Source organism: Podarcis raffonei, chromosome 13 (genome assembly GCF_027172205.1).
Source record: "Podarcis raffonei isolate rPodRaf1 chromosome 13, rPodRaf1.pri, whole genome shotgun sequence".
NCBI lineage: Eukaryota > Metazoa > Chordata > Lepidosauria > Squamata > Lacertidae > Podarcis > Podarcis raffonei.
In genome coordinates this window covers 35,882,075-35,900,809 of record NC_070614.1, presented here as the reverse complement: position 1 = coordinate 35,900,809, position 18,735 = coordinate 35,882,075, and the positions used below count along the sequence as shown (strand labels likewise).

At 42.8% G+C, this 18,735-nt stretch overlaps 1 protein-coding gene and 1 long non-coding RNA gene across 2 annotated transcripts in view; one reads left to right on the top strand and one right to left on the bottom strand.

Annotated features, from left to right (window-relative positions):
• The first annotated feature begins 559 nt into the window (after positions 1 to 559).
• The window catches only part of LOC128400628 (integrin alpha-M-like), a 159,481-nt gene continuing 141,305 nt past the window's right edge, over positions 560 to 18,735 (top strand). Inside the window, exons 1-2 of the mRNA XM_053362957.1 lie at positions 560 to 1,077; positions 6,240 to 6,391. The gene's annotated coding sequence lies outside the window, so the exon portion shown is untranslated. The remainder of the gene's footprint in view (positions 1,078 to 6,239; positions 6,392 to 18,735) is intronic.
• On the bottom strand, positions 11,994 to 13,563 carry LOC128400633 (uncharacterized). Its single transcript, XR_008327352.1, has 2 exons — positions 13,419 to 13,563; positions 11,994 to 13,387 (listed from the first exon to the last, which is right to left on the bottom strand). It is a non-coding gene; the product is annotated as an uncharacterized LOC128400633 (long non-coding RNA).

Here is an 18,735-nt window from a genome sequence, read left to right as displayed (position 1 = left end):
TATAGAATTTAATTGCATTGGCAGAGCTGGTTGTGTGTGTGTGTGTAAAACACAGAGAGAAATCTGACCAGAATCCCTCTGGGGAGCCAGTGCACTCAGTTCTCATTAACTCAGCCCCTCTGGGCTAAGACATTTAATTAGCTATGAAGGAACACAAACGAAGAAGCAAAAACAAGGAAGCTAGGAAGCTGTAAAGGGGTTGTCCCCTCCGTTTCCTCCTGGGAGGGAGAGGAATGTGTCAATGCATCTGGGAACTATGATTCCTGTGGCGTCCAGTATATCCTCCCCGTAAACCTTAGCGAGACGCTACAGTTCCTAAGCCTTGTTCCACCCCATCCCCCACCAACCATGGTTAGTCGGTGTCTGGATTGTACCATTCCAGTCTACAGGTGTGGGTGAGAAGGTACCATGACTGAATGTTCTTCCTCTCTCAAAAACAGACCTACACGTAGAAACCTGACAGTGTCAGCAAGACTAGGGATCTATCCTACTCTTCTTTGCTGCTATGCAGGTTTTCTTTAGATTGTTTTTTTTAAAAAAACTTTTATACGGAGTTATGCGAACTACCACCTGAAGTGGTACAAGCCAGGCACAGAGTTACTGCCTCTGTGAGGACTGTACCAGTTGTAATAGCTGTGTATGGTTTATCAGTTTGTCTGGCTTCATTCACATATAAAACAGGGCTGCGTTGGTGGGTGCCTGTTTTTTACATGAAAAGATTAATATTTGTTAGGGGAGCAAACCATGTCTCCCTCTCCAGCCTTCCCTTCCCACACTCTTGTTGCTTTAAGCAATATTCTTTAAGCCTGGCTTACTTCCCATACTGAAGTGGGACTGTGAGGGGAAATTGCTTAGCCTTAAAGCTACAGAGAACAGCAAGAATACAATTTCTCCACACCTCCCCCCCCCCCATTTCCCCACTTCAGCTTCAGTCAGGACAGTCAGTATGGATGGTTGCACCCTCATGTCTGCTTTGGCCTTCAGAACTAGGCCTTAAGACTGCTAAAATAGCCTGGAACTTATTTGAAGTCGGATTAAGAGCACACGTAAAACAAGAGTCGAGAAGATTTTTGTCAGGTGAGTTGAAGTTGTATCATAGAAGCATAATTGCCTGGTGAGCATTATTGTATTCACAGGTTTTGCACCTGCGGGTGGGAGTATCTGTTTTGGCCAGTCGTCCATGGAAATACAGTGGTACCTCGGGTTAAGAACTTAATTCGTTCTGGAGGTCCGTTCTTAACCTGAAACTGTTCTTAACCTGAGGTACCACTTCAGTTAATGGGGCCTCCTGCTGCCGCCGCGCAATTTCTGTTCTCATCCTGAGGTAAAGTTCTTAACCCGAGGTACTATTTCTGGGTTAGCGGAGTCTGTAACCTGAAGCGTCTGTAACCTGAAGCATCTGTAACCCGAGGTACCACTGTAATTGAGCACCTACACTGTGAGGAAATCACGTTTCAACCATGCCACCTTCAGCTCTCTTTAGATATACTGTGTATGGCTGAGGCATTTCCTAACAGTTTTGAAGCTCAGTTGACATAGGTTGCTCTAGAATTTCCCTTTTTTGTATAATAGTGATGAGAATTGTGTGTTCATAATCCTTGGCCACTTCTAACTTGTATTTGTTGATTATTATTATTTTTAATGACTGGTCAGCATCGGTAGCAGGTTGGATTCAGACTGGTCTGGAGGTGGAAGATTAGAGGGATCTCCTCCTGGTGAGCCAGCATTTGGGGCCTAGTGGAGTGCAATATGTTTTAAGTTTGCTTCTAAGAGGCTCTGACCAGAATTGGCATGCACATTTAACCTGTGTTCAAATTATGAGGGGAAAGATAAGAATGTCTCTTAATGAAATGCTTTAGTTCCATGGCCTGATTTGTCCCCAATTTTAGCCTCCCCTGCATCATAGCCTTATAAAAATAGTGTTTAGATGGCCTATCAAAAAAGTTAAGGGGTGTGTTGTGTGTGCTTGTGATCCAAGGAGCATCATTGTATATTTACTAACAGCAAAAACCACCAGACTTTAAATACTTGACATTCAACCAAGTACAAGATAATGAACCTGGACGCAAAAGTACTGAGTATGTAGCTGAAATAATTTTGTGGTTAGAAACGCTACTGGCTTCTTCACAAAACTCAAGTTTCCTAAAGTTCCTTAGCTGGCGCGGCCATGACAGCCAAGCTTAGCATTTCAGCACCATTCTGTGTAAGTCCCCTCAGAAGTTAAATCTTGCTGAGTTCAATGAGGCTTAAATGTGTTTAATTGTGTATGGCATTGCATCCTTAAACTAGTTCATAATGTCTGGTTTACACGTGCCCTTCCGAGGGAGGTGTGTGTGCAGTCTTTTCCATATCTGGAGGGCACCAATTCTGACAGCCCCTTGTCCTCACCGCTCCTGTTCCCCCTACAATCTGTCTGCATTTTTCTCTGCCAATATCCTTGTCCGTGGCTGGGCTCAAGGAGTTCCTGGCATAGATCAAGGGATTTGGCAAGTGGCCAGTCCTCCTGTGCTGCCAGCCAAAAGCCATTTCCCGTCGGTGGCTGGGAGGCCCAGAAGCCTCTTTGCTAACCGCAGAAGCATCCCAATTCCACCAGGGCCCCTTGGAAGGACGCGGAATCCATTTAATGGGGGAGCCGATTCATTAAAGAATAAAAACAGCTGGCTCAAAAACAAGGGCAGAGATGACGAATTTGTCTCCCGTAAAGCTTGGGATCCCATTCAAGGGTGCCATTTAGGGTAGGCAGAGGAGAGTCATTAACGTAGGTGGCATAGCTCTCTCCCATCCCCCACCCCTACCGCAGTTTCCTCAGAAGTACTTATATATTTGATCGTTTTGCTGCTTCTCTGTAGTGACTGGTGTTATAAAGAATTAAATAGGCCTGTGTAGGAGTGGAGGCCGGTCCATTAGGACAAATGGGATACTGCACCTCCAACCTCCAGGAGGTGCCACTGGCTATTAGCTTCCTCCTCCTTAGTCTGAAAGACTCAAAGCTAGAGTTAGCTGGCTCTGCTTCTCATTGGCTCCAGCTCTGCCTACTATTGGACTCTCTGCGTTCTGCTTTCCCAGTCCCCGTGGGCAGCAGCCATCCCTGCTGTGGACTAATCTTTGTTGATGGTGCTGATGCTGCCGCTTTTTAAAAGGCGACTGTTCCAAGTTGGGTTGATAGCACTGCGGTAGAAGATGTTATGAAGCAGCATAAGCAGCTGAGCAAACATACCATAGGTGGTATCCCGACACTAGTACTACTCAGAGAAGACCCATTGAAGTGAATAGATATTGCTAACTCAACTTAATTAATATCAGTGTGTGCGGTGAGCCTGACTTCACTGAATACTATCCCTTGTCTATGGTACAAACTTAAAAAAGTGTTTTCAAAACCTGTTTGCCATGGCTCTGAACCAAACTAACCTTCAGAGCTCACATTTTATGCAGAACTTAAGAGCAGTTTAGCAAAGCATTCCCACAATCCTTTGGTCAGGCTGGGGAGCCAGAATTAAACTAGTTTCAAGACAGATTATAATGCGTTGTGTAGACGTGGTCCAGTCTGTCGGGCAGCCTCCCAGCAGCTGTTTGATGCAGTTGCAGGATAAAGAAAGCCAAGTGAGATGCAGAAACTTTACAAGGGCTTGAATAATGAGATTCAAAACGAGGACATCTTTGTCAATGGGGGATCCCTTGGTGTGATCTGTTCAGTGGCACTCAGATATATAAACATTTTTGTTAAGCATCAATGTCAGGGCAGGAAAAGGTGCTGGAACTGACTTGGGTAAGGTAAAAAGTCAATGTGATGAGATTGCCCAATCCTCACAGATGCTACGAGCAATCTAAACGGGTAGGCTAGAAATTGTGCAGAGATGCTACTTGCTTGACTTTAGATCGGGGTTATGCTTAAATGCAGGCCTGTGCAGCTCATAACTTACCAGCTAATCATTCTCAGCAGCCGTGTATTGTGTGGCCTGCTGTTTGCCTGTCAATGTCTCTCCACTTTATGTGATTCTAAAAAATCAGCAGGTCAATGAGCTCCTGGTGACAAGTGAGTTAGGTGGCTGACAGGCTCCATTTGATTTGCTGGTTCCATGTTAAATGGTATAGCATATCTAAGGTATTGCAACAACTTGGCCATTTTCTGAGTAATGCATAGGCATTCCCAGATGATAGTTCCTAGGGGTGCTTGGACTACAGCACCTCATTTGTAGAGATTAAACACTGGTTTTTCTAAAAGTCACCCCTACTGCAGATGTTGGATCCTGTGGGCTGGCAACATCCATATGGAAGCAAAGGTTGAGACTGAGTTGATTTGGACTGCCATGTGTGATCTTCATTGAGCCTAACAGATGTGGGTGATAGATGTTCACAGGCCCTCCATTGCAGCTCAGCTTTGTCATTACTCACTTGCAAATTAGCTGAGAGTTCCTGCAGAAGTCTGTCACCCAGAGTTTTTCTTTGATCCAGGAAACAGAGCCTAACTCCTCAAAAGCAGTAAGATTGCTTTGGAAAATTGCAATGCAGTCAAAACCAATCACAGAAAAAGGCAAATATATCTTTAAGAGGTGGCATCCCCACCTACTTCTTCGCTGGTTTATGGCAAACCATTGTTGGCTGGTTTGCCTGAACTGGCAAAATATGGTTTGTACTTTCCTTGTGAAACAGGATCAGAAACCAGTGTTTAATGGTTTGGACAGATCAAGAAAGGAGCTGGTATGTGTGAGAGGGAAGGAGGGAGCACATAAGCTTGAGTGCTGCTAGGCTTGTTCATGTAGAGCCAAGCTGTGGTTTGTTTGGTTGTATGTGTGAATCATTTCTTTGTTGGGTGATAAGGGTATTCCTTGGTGGTGATTTTGCAGAGGAATTGTGGAACAGTTATCCATGACCCTCTGACTTCTTCACATTTGAAATAACCTCAACCAGTGCATTACTATGTGAAATGTGAAAAATCACATTTTCTCTGCACTCAGTCTGCAAGGCTGTGTTGAAGGGAAGATGCAGACCCCTGCCACAGCTGCAGCAGTAATAGGAACCTGTGAAGTGTTGGCCCAGAGTCCTAGGTTCAAATCCCCAATGATGATGCCCCAAACAACCATGAAGGGTGTTTTTTGGCCAGTCATTATTTCTGAGTCTAACCAGTCCCACCCCCTTTTTAAGAGGTCACACACTCTTGATCCCCTGCAATGGAATGCCTATCTTCCACAGCAACGAGGTGTGGGGACTGATGTAGTGCCATAGGTGCTGGGTCTGTTGTTTTATTTAGCACTTAATAGCAGGTGCTTCCCACTCCCATCCCAGCCTCCGATCTGGAAAGACCTTAAGACTTCAAAGCAAAGGGCAGGCAAGGGGACACTTCCTGTAGCCTGCAATCCTCTTCCAGGTCAGACACCACAACCAGCTGCCATCTGTTGCAGGAAACGTGTGTTAATCTTCTTCCTCTGCTGATTAGGGAAGAATCCCCTAGATGGTGCTGGTATTCTAGGGTGATGTTTACCTATGGTGCTGCCATCTTGTCTTCTCTGGCCAACAGAGGAACAAAGAGGAAATAGTACAGGTTTCACCATCAAGCTGGCTTTCCTTCTTCCATGTCCCTCCCTCCAACCCTCTTTCCACCTGTGAATAATAGTCTGGATGCAGGTTGTTGGTTTTTTTTTTGAAAGTTTTAAATGAAAAGGAAATAATTTTATTACATGCTGTAACCTCGGCATGTCAGCTCATGCAGACAGTATAATGTCCCAGAGACCAAAGACCAGGGGACGATAAGGGTTGGGGTGGAGGATGGAGTGTTGGTGGGGAAGCAGAGTGGATGAAATGTAAAATGAGAGAAGAAATAAAAAGATCACTGTGAATGGGAAAAAGGTGAGATGCACCTCCCTCTCTATCGCCATCAAGGGGAGATGCAAAGGGATGGGAGGCAGGGCCAGGTCTTAACAGAGTTTTCAGGGGAACACAGGCCCAAACCCTCATCCAGGAGTCCCTTGTAGCACCAGAGTTGAATGTTAATGGAAGGATGCAAGGGTGGGTGGTAGTGAGCAACCAAAACCAGTCTGGCCCAGTTGCTCCTTCTAGGTTCAACAGGCCTGGATTTTGCTGGTTAATCCCTCCCTCTCTTGGGCAAATTGCAGTACAAGACAAATGAGGTATCAGGGTGCATGTGAAGAAGTTAATGAAGGAGGACTAGAGAGGTGAAAAATGTGTGGAAGGGAAAATGGACAAATGCTTAATGATGATGGACCAATGATGTTCACCAACAGAAACCATGAATAGATTATGACGGAGTGGATGCAAACTGGAGCCATGGTGCAAACTGGAGCCAGTATCACCAAGATCACGTACAAATCTGTTACGAGGATGGATCAGCCTTGGAGAATATGATGTGCACGACTTCATAAAGACAGAAGAATTGGTGAGTCACTTTAAGAACCCATGCGGCATGGATGGATAAAATATGGGAGATTGCCAGACCTTAGGTCTCTGGCTTTCCTACATATTTTGGTGAAATTACAGATGAAATACATTCTGATTTAATGTGATGTTTGAGCTGGATTGACTTGTGGGGGGGGGGAATGTGAAGGAAACTAGAAAGGTGGATGGGAAAATATGTGGGCCATGGACAATTGTCTGGGTAAACTGATGGAAAGGTATATGTTGGACTGGATGAGCGGAAAGAGAAAATAGGGGCTTGCTGGCTGTGACCGAGAAGGAATAGCTAGAATGATAAGGGATAGTTGAGTCTAAGCCACAATGGAAGGAGAAAAGGGCATAGGTGAGAAGGATGGAAGGGGCTTTGTCAAACTGGCTGGCTTTGGAGAGAGGGTGATGTGATGCAATTGATGCCCCGTGCTGTCCTGTCGTCACAAGGCAGAGTGTGAGAGTGCATTGCTGTGTACAGAGAGCCTCTCCCTTATTGGGACAGGCTGGCAATGGGGGCTGGTTTATTGCTTTCTGTATGAGATTGACCTGGCGGTAGCTCTTCCACAAGGGAGAGCATGTGTGCGATGGAGGGAGCAGCATAAAAGTCTCTGAAAGAGGAGCAACGTTGCCTCCTTGTATTGCAGTCCAAAATGGCTGCCTTTCTGTCCCTGTAGCCCAGCCCAGCAATGGGAGAACTCAATGGCCCACAAGAAACAGCTGCAAAGTGTGGTACTGATGCGGTTGTGGTGATGTGGTGCACATGTCCGGCTAGAAGGTTTGCATATTGTGGGGTCCTGCTACTCTCTGACTGTGGGTGTACATTTGTATATATGCTTTCTTTATATCTGTGTTGAGCGTGGGCATTATCAACACCTGCCTTTCCCCAGGGGACCCCGAGAACTGGAGTTTTACTTGGGGGGCTAGGGATCTCTAACAAAGACGTCTCGGCACACTCACCAAACTACGGTTCCCAGAATTCGTTGGGGGTTGCCATGACATCTGAATCTTTGTTATAACTGATTAAAAAAAACTATAGTGTGGATATGCCCTGAGAATGTGAGTCAGAATTATGTGGGCAAGTGTGAGCGCCATCAGCCCATGCTTTGCATAGATGTGCTGGTTTGTGCGTAAATGCATGGGCTACACACTTCTGTGTGTTGCCCAGTGTGTGAATACTGAGTGTGGATTACCCAGTCATGAATGTTTCTTCAAGTATATCCCTAGGGGACACATCTGTATTACAACCTAAACTAGTAATAAATCAGTTTAATGGCCATGGCTTCTTCCATGGACCTCAGAGAACTGTACTTTGAAGAGGCTACTAATTTTTTATTTCTGTTAAGAGAGCTTTGGCCTCTTCTTACTCTACTCAGCTGACAGTGTGGGAAGCCATGGCAGAGAAACCAGTTTATGTAGGTCATCTAGACAATACATTTATTACACTGCAAATGCAAATTAGTTGTTTCTTTAAAAAAAAACCCTTTCCTTCAGCAAGTGATCTTTTAACAGCAGCTAAGTAAGTTGGGTTTCCAAATTTTCAGTTGGCACTGGTAATTATGGACATAAATGTTATTGCTTGCTAGGGTGGGCCCTTATATGTTGTCCAAAACAGAGGGCAAAGGGGGCATAGGTTTGTATAAATTTAAAACTGCTAATATAGATATACAGATGCAAATTTAGAAATAATTACTATAACTTAAATCTAAATACAACATATCTCACCAAAATTAGGAAGACCATGACCCATGTGCCTGCTGAGTTTTCTGTCCAGGTGTTAAAAATTGACCAGCCACTTCAAGGCCCCTGCTGCTTTCTTTATTAGGATTTTTTAAAGCTTTGAACTAGGACTAGACAGCCCTCCAAATAGAGGAATGTTGTCTGTAAAGTCTGACATGTGGCAACCCTGTTGCCTGCCAGTTGCTGATCAAGCTGTTGTTTAGGGCACAGCTAGAGAGAGTAGTTGAAAAAGCTGGAAATTCTATTGAGAAGGTCAAACTGTGAACATTCAACACATCAAAAAGTATCAACCCGGGAATCTTGGGAGCAGCTATAATAGCAGTTAAATTGGTTTGGGCTGCTTTATATAACATATAGGGACCCTCCAGATGGTTGTTTTTATTGTGGGTATGTTCTGCAACATGTTCTTGACACAATAGTGCATTTGTGGTAGGTTTATTCTGCTTTAGTTTGCTCTGCAATGCTTCCCCAATGTTACCACATTATTGCTGGCCAAAAGGGCAATCATGCAACAAAGCTGGGACAAAAATAAACCAGAACGCTTGGGGTATAGAAAGCTATGGGATTTCAGGAGGAAGTTACAAGCTATGCACTGCTTGGAAATGAAGCAGTGTGATTGCACACAAAATCTTTGTCGGGACAAACAATACTGAAAGCGGAATCACGTGTGACTGCCTTAATAGCATCAGGGGCACAAATTGTCATGAATGAGCAATAAAAAGAATTCCTGGAGGGGCCCTATGTGCTGATAGCTTTGGTGAGACACGAAGTGTATGCAAACCACTTTTGTTTTCTGATGGTGTGCACATCTTTTGGAATGTATGTGTATTTGGAGAAATGGTTGTGTGGAAGTTATTACCTATGCTTATGTGCTCACTGCCATTGTGATTGTTGCCTTTCTGAAAAACAGGGGATGCTTTCTCACATGGGTCTCTAGTACTGTTTTTTTTTTGGGTGTGTGTGTGTGTGTGTGTGTGTGTGTGAGAGAGAGAGAGAGAGAGAGAGAGAGAGATTATCCATGCAAACTGCAACTGTACTCTTTTATTATTACCCCTGTGTGCGCAAGTATGTATGCGTGTGCAGAAACTTTGCCCTATGCTTGTGTACGTCTGTGTGCATATGTATATACACAGACAGACACAATTTCTGTGCACACACAGGATTGCAAACTCTTGATGCATTTTGCCAGAAGTTGTTCTGTGGGATCCCCTGGAGCATGTGCAGAGATGGGGCTGTGCACATTCAGCTCTTAAAAACAGATTGAGAAACCCTACCAATTTGCTATTTGGCATGGAAGGGTAAGTGAATCCATGCTGTCCCTCCAAAGCAGCCAATCATTGGGATGTTAGCTTTTTAAAAGAGGTTCTCCTACCAGATCCGAGGACAGAACTGCACGTGGAAGACTTAGTTGCACATGCAGGTGCCCATCTAGCTAGGAATACTTATATGTGGAACAGTCTGTTTCCTTCCACAGATACCAGTGCCCAGAGCTGGACAGAGGCAAGAGTCACCAGTTCCGCACTTGTGGTTTGTTTTTCTTTAAGCCTGTGTTCTTGTCTCGTCTTTTCATCTTTAAGTCCTTTGAAAGGCAAACTGGAGTGCGGGGAGGGAGTGGAAAGAGAACATAGTTTGCTTATTTCATTGGAACCGAGAATGGTTTGGATGTGAATGGAATGAATGAGCAAACTTTAAATTCTTAGAAATAATTTCCTGTCAAGAGGACAATAAGGAGACCGTGTCTCCTAGCAAAACAATAACAAAGAATCTTATTCTTGTGACACCTTAAAGACAACATTTTATTGCGGCAGGAACTTGTACAGGCGACCGCCCTGTTTAATTAGAAAGCATCCATCACAATAAATTTGTTAGCTCTTATCTACACCAAAGACAGAAACTAGTTTAATAATCTTCCCCTCTGTCTTGGGAAATTGTAGTAATGAAAGCACAAGAGTCGGGTGGAATAGTCTCACCAAGCTAAAATTTCTTGGGATTCTTTTGGGGGAAGCCCATGACAGTTAATTGGGATTACTGAAACTAAAGACATGAATTTATAGCGAACTTATATTGAGTTTTTAAGGTGCCACAACAAGACTCTTGGTTGGTTTGGTTTTGCTGCAACAGTCTAATAGGGCAGCTCCTCTAGAATGAAGGAAGAATGAGGCTGTGCGGGAGGTGGAGAAGCATGAAGAAATAAAGAATGAAACAAAGACAGAAGGGATAAGGGGTTCGGTACATTAATACAAGTGTGTATGTTGTCCCCATTGACCCTCCAGCCCCACCAAATGCCTCCCAACACTTAACAGTTCAACATTCATTTGAGAATTCAAAACATTTTGGCACATGAATTGCATGTGAAGGAAGGAAATACCACGGGGTGTCGGGTAGAATAAAGACCCTGGCATTTCTGTTGTGTGTGTCAGAGAAATGTTCATCTCCCCCACATTTACAATTCTCTCTTGAAGTGTTGGAAATTTTCCTGTCGAATTTCTTTTTGGAATGATCAAAGAAATGTTGTTGGGTTTTTTTTTAAAAAACACTGAAATCTTAATGTTTAGGATTTAAATTTTTTTTTAAATAATTTTTATTAACAGGCCAATCACATCATATTGTTCAAATCATATTAGTTCCAAATTATACAGCCAAATTTTAAAATTTTTTGGGGGTACCCATATATCAAGCTCCACACGAGTCCAAAATTCCGGCTAAGTCCAGACTTCACTTATTTTACTGCATTAATTAATCAGTCCTATCCAGTTCAGTCCAGATAGTTCTTTATATATTTTCTTCATCTTGTTGTTGTCGTACATTCCTTTCTTTGCGATCTCTGATGATTCTCATAAGCAGACTGAAAACTGGTTTCTCTGTGTGGGATTAGTCCAGGACAGCCCTGTTCAACACCTCCGTAAACAAAATTAATCTTCATTGTCTTTTATTTTTCCAGGCTAGCCGAATAAATCAAATAGATCAAGGGGCTCTGTCAGATCAAACTTCAGTTTCCCTGATTCTCCTCCCCCATCTCTCTTTTCTTTTCTCCGGCAGCCTGTCATGGCGAGACGCCATTTTTTTACTACGTCATAAAAATTCCTCAGCGTCCACCTATCTTATTTTCCACCTCCCACACAGTCTTAAACTTCTGCTTATGCTTCTTAAAAAAGATGCAATGATCTTGTTTCTTTCTGGAGTGGAGGGTTATTTTTGTCACATCATATAAAGAAAAAAAAAAGAGTTTTTCCTCCACCCCCCCTTCATTCCAAACATACAGTCTCTTGGTGATGACATATCAAAAGATTTACTTATCCATCCGTCGCTTTCAGTCGCAGAGATCCATTATTCAGCAGCCTTATCTGTCGAGCTTTGCTTGATATATGTGCTTCAGCTTCATTTCCAATCATCTGTTTCCAATTATAATTCCGGGCTGAAGCAACCAGCACGCGCTAATCGGAATCGGCGTCAGGAAGAGCTGACCTCACCGAGGGCTCATGCCAAGTGTTCTGCACCCCCATCTCTCGGATCAGGGGGTGCATTGTGAACACCGCTGGCCAGGCAGCACCCCACCACATCCTGGTGGGGAGGGAAGGCTGCCTACTTCCCATAGCAGCCCCTAAACTACCTCATGTGGGTCAGAGAGATGTTATTGTCGGCCATCTTCCAACGCGCCCCCTGTCTAGTTTATTTATTTTGGTCACCTATAATTACAAAGTAGTAAAAAATAATTTCAAGTTTCAAGGCATTAAAATATAGCATTCCTTATGAAAGTTTCAGTTTTGGGATTGAGCGTAGATAAAGTTTTTTGTTTTTTTTTTAAAGTCAAATTGCACATTTTCAGAGAGTGAAAAGTTTTGGGTGAATAAAAAAAATTTATAAAAGTTTGTTTGTTTTGTTTCTCTTGAGCAACTGACATGATTTAATATTTTTGCTCAGTGTGAGCAGAAGAAAGATCACTCACATTTGGGAGAAGAACACTTTGAAAACCACAAAAGAAATCTTTCTCTTACATATTATTATTTTTGGCAAAATAATACTCTTCCTTCACCCCCTACATTTTTAGTGGTCCTCTCTCCCTCGATTGGCCCCGTGGGAAATCCTTATGCCTCCAGTACAGGACTTTTAAAAATGTTGCTGTGGCAACTGGAAGAGGGAAAAAGAGGGATTTGTGAAAAAATAGCATCACTTTCTAAATTTTATTATTATAATTATTATATTACATCTGCTTGAAAAAATAGCTCTGTGTCCCTCCCCCACCATCCCTGAGCCCGCCCCTCCTTCCCCTCTTTTGGCACCATCCTCTGCCAAACATAACCAACCTTCCCCCCCAATAAGCCACACCCCCACCAACATGGGGCAAAACCACACGTCCACTCCCCCCGCCCACACCCAACCTGAGTCTGAAATCACCCGTCTTTCCTCCATGTCTCACCCTTGCTCCCAATTTAATCCAGCATTGGGGAAAAGCAGTGCTGAAAGGTAGGAGCCCCCCTCAAGCACCTGCTGTCTACTCTCCCCTCCCCTTCCAAGGCCTCAATCACCCCTACCATTTGCAAGAGAATAGGGCACTCTGTCCCCTGTACCTCCAGAATGAATCAGGGTTTTATCCATGTATATTTCCCCCCCTCCCACCACCCACCTTGGGGATGCACCTAGATGCAGGTATCCAGCTTAGCAAAGGTAATGAGAGATTGTCTTGTAGCAGACATACCCAGACAGTTGCACAGGCACACAGACGCAGGGCATAGTTTGGCAGAGCTAAAGGATGTTGAATAAAAACAGCCCACCTTTGATCAGAACTGTTTCCAGCTACTGGGTGAACTTAATACATCAAATTGAATAGATGTGGTCTAGTCTGCCATTGAAGACTTGAAAGACTACTTTCCTTCTAAAGAGTGACATAAATACAAATTACTCCTACACTAATGGCTAAAAGATCAAATGGACTATTCCACTAATGCCCATATTCAATCAAATGCAGAGATTTGCATGAGAAATTTCAGTCATCATTCATGGTCAGTTTTATGCTTCATCGCTACAAGGTCTGCTTCTAACTTTCACCCGTAGGACAAGGCAGTCAGCACATTCTGGCACATAGATAAATACCAATATGTTGTCAGTTATTTATTTTACTATTTTCACAATCATGGGGTGAAGGAACCATTTGGATTTTCTGCTTCAGACACCCAAGTCCTGGGCTCTTTCTACCGTATGACCATACAGTGGAAATAAATCATGCTTATTCTTGCACACTCTTAGTGGGCAGCTGTTAGCATCCATCTTTGGGCCAACAACACACAAACCTAGAACCACCTCAGACTGACTCACAACCACCACATGCACTCCCTGGGGACATTTACTCACATTCACATTAGTGCTTGAGCCTGTTCACCTTGAGCTGGAGATCTGGCCTTGGGATTCACTCCTCTCCTATAATGCCCTAGCTGGTTTTTTTCTACTGCAGGTAGTGGTTGAAGCGAATAATTCCTCTGAACATGTACAGGGTGCCTTTCCCTTGCCAATTCATCATCCAAAGCTCCCATACCTCTGACTAGGACTTTGGAATAAAACATGTGGAGGGCAGAGGATGATTCTCAGAGAGCTTTAGCGCTTCACTTCTCTGTTAACATATGAAGTCTTCCTTAGGCCTTTAGACTGTGTCTCTCCTGTTTGTTTGGCTACACAGTGCTTGAATTACAGGGAGGCTGGGGGCCTGGCTCCTTACCTTTTACAGTAACTGTGGGGCATGTTTTGGCTGAAGTTGAGTCAGTGAGTGGGGCTCATAGATTTCATGAAGGACACCCTCTCCCTACAAGCACTCTCACCTTGATATACATTGGACCAACCTACAGATTTGTCATGCAAGCTTTCTAAAATAAGCTCCTAAAAAAAGATGTGCCAGGGCACAAACCTTCTCAGAAGCCTCACCCTCTGACTCAGAAGCTCCCAGATTATTGGAGATGGATTGCAGTTAGTAGTGAAGGAAAGGCACTCCGTGCATCCTCAGAGGTGTTACTGATTTTTGTGTTCCAAAGCTGTGCTCTGGAAAGTTTCTGAGCTCTGGCCAAATGAAGCCCTGCGGGCAACCATACACAAAGAACGCTCAGCAAACAACTACCACAAGCGCATTTTCTGTACCCAGTTAAACACCAGGGTATGCAGGTGAAATACTGATGTAAGACACCATTAACCCCATAGTCTTTGTTGAGCTGGACATTTTCAGTTATGGGCTGCATGCTACCCTAAGCAGATGCCAGATGGTTCCTTCACAACTCGGCCCCCACTAGGCTGCTCTTCATCAATACTCTTCTATACAACATCTCAGTCTGGCTTGGATGAAAACCAAAACAAATCAGATTAATTTTTTTAATAGTAGAAGCTTGTTCAAAATCCATGACATTCTTCAAATTTTAACATTTCCAACCCTCCATATTTATGAATATTTTATGTGCAAGTTTATAAAATAACATTTTTCATCTCTTCTTGCACACTGAAAATAAAACATAACATGTCTCAAGTTAAAAAAATCATTTTAAAAATCATAACTTATTCCCCCCCCCCTGAAAATCTCAGGGGAGGTGTAAACACCTTAAACTTGCTTGAATTTGATTGTTTTGTTCTGCTTTGGAGAGGGGGGGGGTCAGAAATGTCAAAAATTTGAAAAACTGCATACATGTTTTGGTTTTTGAAGCAAAAATGAGAGCTGGTAGCATTCTGCATGTGGAAAATATCATTGACAACTAGCATTTCCCGATATTTCTTACAAAAAGGGGTCTCATTTTATTTTTTATTAATTTCCCCCATGTCCTGGAATATATATTTTATATTAAAAAACCACATTCTTTGCTTCATTTTTTTTGGCAACTCAAATGCATGAATCATTTTTTTCCTAAAAATGCAGGGGTTGTTTTTTTGGCAACTCAACTATGGGCTCATCCACACTTCTGCTCGTCTTCTGCCGCCCAGAAAGGTGCTCAAACTGAGTGCTAAAGATCAAGCACTAGGCCTGGGTTTCCCCAGGGGAAAGCAGTGGGGCAAACAGAAGTCTGGATGAGCCCTGTATTGCACAAAATGAATTTAGAAACCAAAATTGTTTAAATTGAAAAGAAATCAAGACATTTTGAAGCTGCAAAAAACTTATTTCTATTGCCATGTAAATGTCAAATGCTTTCTAAAGAAATACTAAAAAAGAGAAGACGATTCTACTAAAATTAACATACTGAATGTGAGAGCAACATTGATGTTGCTGTTACAATTTTTTTCATAGAAAAATTATGTTTCTTCATCTGGGCAGGGAAGAAAATACCCCAAAACTAGAGCAAAATGAGAACATACAAATAAAGTGACAATATTACTAGGTGGGGTCTGTGGTTCTTTTGGGTAGAGATGCTGTTACAACATTATCTCAGTCTCTGCATTCAGAACCAATTTGCAAAACATGTGTGGTACAGCTCTAATGGGACTCCACCATTTCAGGATGCAGGATGGCTTGTACTACTTCAGAATGCTTGACTGGTATAAATAAAACAAAATAAAAATTATCCACAGAAAGCTAGCATGTTGCTGATTCTAGGCTCCTCTTCTCCTTGACATGTTAGTTTTCTACAGATACACAATTTTTAAAATGGGGGAACATTCAAACTGGCAAACCAACTCCACAAAGTTTACTATCAACAAATAAATATTAGCGGTCATGTTCATGCATAGTCATGTAAGCCATCTACAGACTGAAAAAGCAAAGAACCTATTTCAATCCAGTTTGCAGAAATTTCCTCCCCCACTGCTCACCTGGAGACAATTGTACTCATCCCAGATGAATCAGTGGCTGTTTACGAGCCTATGCATACTGTGACCCTCCCCCCTGAAAAAAACCTACTGTATTCTGAAGTGGTATAGTCCAGGAGAGCTGTACTTCATGAACATGAAGATCAGCTCCAACAAACCAGCCAAACCAAACCAAACCATACAAAGGAAGGAAACCAGTTATAACAAATGAAAATGTTGTGAAAGTTAATTGCCCATTAACCCTGATAGGTGAGTGGGAGGCAGGATTTAAAGTGCAGAAATGCAACACACACAGAAGTCCCAAGGCTAACCAGTCCCGTTCCTCTCCTACATATATAACTTTTAAAGTGGTGGTGGGGAGTCATTTCTAGAAAATCTATGGTTACCATGATGTATAAAGAAGGCCGTCTGCTGCAGGAGCACCTGCAGGTTAGAAAGCACACTGGCTTGTTGTTTGCTTAGTTATGTTTTAGGGTATCAATATTGTAGAGTGGTGCAGGGCACCACATCATAGGGGAGCAGACTTGTACAGCAGGGTCCGAAGTATGTTTACTTAGAAATCTCATTGTGTTTAATGGGCCCTACTCCCTAGTAAGAATCCACAGGATTGCGGCCTTAGTCAACACACCCCTTCCCTCAAATGCCTCCCCACCCCATTATCTGAGTTACACACCTGGACATTTATTAAATCAACTTAATATGGGACTCTGTGTGTCCTTTAAAGGGAAATCTTGGTCAATATGACCAACTTAACAAACTGCCCCCCATTTTCCCAGCCCGGAAGTGGGTAGGAGGAAAATGCACCGCAAAGGGGATTTTATTTTAGACAGGAGCTTGCATTAATTAACCCCTCTCCCAAATTTGCCAGAGGAGAGGGGCTCCCAATCACTCTCCTGAATCTAGCCAGCTATTTATTTTTTATTTATTTTTGCATAGGAATCGTTGCATAAAGAGCTTCCACTATCTGGGGAGAGGGGGGGGTTACAGGTTGAGGTTAGATAGGATTCTTGGGGAGGAGTGGGATGTATGTGCCTCCGCAGAAGCAGGGGAAATGTTTGCATAGTATGTGAGATGGATAGGTTTCCAAATAGGGAGTGGTAGCTCTTAAGAAAATAGGGAGGGGGGGAATAATCAGAGTGAAATAGTTAATCACACACAACCCTACAGGCCAATATGTGTACTTTCAATAACACTGGGTTTTACTATTCTGCATTAAAGAACAGACTGCATTAAAGAATACAGGCCACAAAGTCCTCAAGTTCAGAGGTTAGGATTCAGTAGGGCTGCCATACCTCTGGAATTTCTTGGACATGGTCGGTATTCGGCCATCGGAAACAGTGTCTGGGCAGAAATTGCTCAAATGTCAGGGAAAATCCAGATGTATGGCAACCCTTGTCAGAAATGTAGATTTTGGCAAATTTCCTTTAAAATAGCTCAACTTTTGTGTCCAGGTTTTCACTTTTTGAAATATGGCAACCCTAGGGTTCAGCTAACCAAGGTCCTGTTATTGGACTCAAGGCTCCTTTCTCAATATGAATTAGATGAAAACAAAGAACAGGGGTCAGCAACTGGACATTTCTGGGTCAAGTCCAGCCTCCTGAAGGATGAACAGACGCAACCTAAAGTCATAAAATGTGTAAAGAAAGTGGCATTGGTGTAACAGAACATGCTCACAGACTACTTTTAAGGAATGTAAGCATTGGCCCAACACTCCTTATTCCCTTCCTAAAGTAGTCCTACCTAGTTGCTAACCAGGGTAGTAGAATTATGAGATTTGAAAGATCATTGAGAAAAATGGTCCTTTGAATTACTGCCTCTATGAACATCTGATGGGTAGTTCTCACAATGGTTGTAGCATTCTGGACTGCAGGGAATGGGACACATAATTGAATGGTCGTCTCTAAAAAAATAATAATGCTGCACACAGATATGTAACTAGCATCAAGGACCTATATTGGCTAGAAGAACCCATTTCATTGACATCTAATTTTCTATGCTATTGGATTTATTTATTTTGTTGTATGTGGCATTAATTCAAGGAAGCCCCAATTAGCAATCTTAACTGGTACAGCGCAGATACAGATTGACCACCTTGATGTAAACTAGGCCTTATATGTCACTGCTGGCATTTGCTAGCATCACGGCAGCATTCTACCGATGGAATGATTTCAATAGCATGTGATGCTGAGAAGCCAATCACATGCTGATGAAGATGAGAGAGCATAGTTAGCAAGATCAGGAGATGTTTACGCAAACTACAAAACACGGCTCTAATCCTGAAATACATTTAGTAGGAATATAGCCCCACTGATTTCAACAGAACTTCCACTCTTAACTAGACCAAAGGAACAATTGTAACCTAAATTACCTATGAGGAAGTAAATAATCCCTAGGCTAGCACATAATGAACGTATTCGACACAACAAGACCCTAATATTAAGGACAACTAGAATCTCTATGAATACCATTAAAATCAGCCGACTAATGGATGTTATGCTGTGTTTTGTCATTTGCCCTGAAATCCTTTTGCAAACATAATAGATTATAAGAAACAAACTAAGAGTATGTATTTCAAGGTGCGTGTTAGAAACATGTAAACAATGTGTGGCAACATTTTGGTTGCATCTAACAATGCTTTTATCCATCCTTCAACTGGGAAGGCTCTTGGAATTGACTTTGGGCTGGTTAAATTCATTCAGACTTGATACTGACCATTAGTACTGTAATGGTTTGGGGCCCAGTTATCTGAATTAGCACTTTCACCTATACAAACTCTGAGATTACCGTAATTTACAGAGGCCCTCCTGGTCAGTGTGATTGATTAGGTTG